Below are 566 nucleotides of genomic sequence, written 5' to 3'. Positions count from 1 at the left end.
TCATAATCACCAAGAATTGATAAGTGGATTTTCCTCTTCTTCTTCTTCTTTATTATGGTTATTACAGTTATGCCACGTCATAGAATGTGATGGAGGTGGTGGTGATAACTGCGATACCGACAACGATGTAGAATCCAGGAGACCATGATCTTTAATACATTTTCTGATACGTAACGCATTATTTAAAGCACATGTATATTCACGATTGTTTGTTCGATTTTTTATGCTATGAATGAGACATGTTTGCTCTAGCTGAGGTAATTGATGAAATGGTGGGCACTCCTCCTCCTCCTCCAAATTTATAATGTTTCTACTAGTGACACGATGGAGAAAAGCCGATTTATCCTTTCCTCTAGTGAATATTCGGTTGGTAAATTGAGCAAGTGTTCTCAAATGTCGACACAGGTTTTTATACGGTGTATCGCCTTCAAACCACTCAATACCATGGAAATTTTTACTGAGCCAATTATTTTGAGATTTTGAACGAGCCGACAATTCAGTAAAAGAGCACGATTGGGCGATGATCCAATGAGCGTGATGCGTGTTGCTTATAGAAACAATTGCGA

This window comes from Wasmannia auropunctata, unplaced genomic scaffold (genome assembly GCF_000956235.1).
Source record: "Wasmannia auropunctata unplaced genomic scaffold, wasmannia.A_1.0 LD336103.1, whole genome shotgun sequence".
NCBI classification, from domain to species: Eukaryota; Metazoa; Arthropoda; class Insecta; order Hymenoptera; family Formicidae; genus Wasmannia; species Wasmannia auropunctata.
The sequence above is the reverse complement of the archived record's forward strand: the minus strand, read 5'-3'. Positions refer to the sequence as shown.